The sequence below is a fragment of the Centruroides sculpturatus genome, unplaced genomic scaffold, assembly GCF_000671375.1.
Source record: "Centruroides sculpturatus isolate CEXI.00-Female unplaced genomic scaffold, Cexi_2.0 scaffold41, whole genome shotgun sequence".
Taxonomy (NCBI): Eukaryota; Metazoa; Arthropoda; class Arachnida; order Scorpiones; family Buthidae; genus Centruroides; species Centruroides sculpturatus.
In genome coordinates this window covers 277,162-278,113 of record NW_019384983.1, presented here as the reverse complement: position 1 = coordinate 278,113, position 952 = coordinate 277,162, and positions in this window count along the sequence as shown.

The following is a 952-nucleotide window of genomic DNA, read 5'->3' as shown; positions in this document are numbered from 1 at the left end:
CTGAAGATCAAATTTGTCTGCCTAAGAACAGCAATTCAAAACACTAGAACTATGTATGCTAGCTTGCACAAACTAATCAACCTCAAAAACACTCTATTCAAAGACCCCAATTTGCTGTCTCTCATCAATACCAGGGTTATAGACTTGCAAGAGCAAGTCCAACAAGTATTAGGCAAGAAATATGCCAAAAAAATTTATTGGATCTTAAAAAACCAAAGAAAGTCACCTAAGAACAAGCTAAAAAGCCTAACAGTTTGTTGAGATAATATTAAACCACAAGAGCAAGTGGTTCAAGCATTTAAATTTGGACACATGTTTGCCCCAAGACCTACAAAGATCGTAGCACATAAATGGTCTGTAAATAAAGTAATGAGACTTTTTCTGTAAATATCTGTATTCATAATTAATTTACAAATCAACTCTGTCTCCTTCAAAATAGTCTCCTTGGGAAACGACACAGTGCCTGAGATACTAAATACTGAATCTGTTACCGGTGTAATTTGTGTGAAAAAATCTTCTTTCCACAAACGTTTGAGCTTTCCAACTAGCTCTTCTTCAGGTAGACAAAAAATTCTGACGAAACACTTCGAAAAATGGAACGTAGATATTTAAATAAAAAACCGAATCTAAAAATAGAACGCAGATGTTTAAACAAAAAATATGAAACTCGCATAACGAACGATCATTAAGATGGTCATGTGCATTCGTGCGCTGATGTTGCTATTTATAGATCGTTGTTTATGAGGGCCTGCCACGCTATAGAAAGATTAATCTCGTCCTTCCGATTTATACATGTGGTCCGGTGGTTAGCCTTACAGATGGATATAGCTTCTTGCCATTTTAGTTGTTCCAGGTGGGGCGTAGTGTCGATGATGTCAGCTTTGTCGAACTCCGGTTCTATATCGGGATCAGATGCAAAGGTGGTTAGGGCCGTGGTGTACCGCCCATGCCG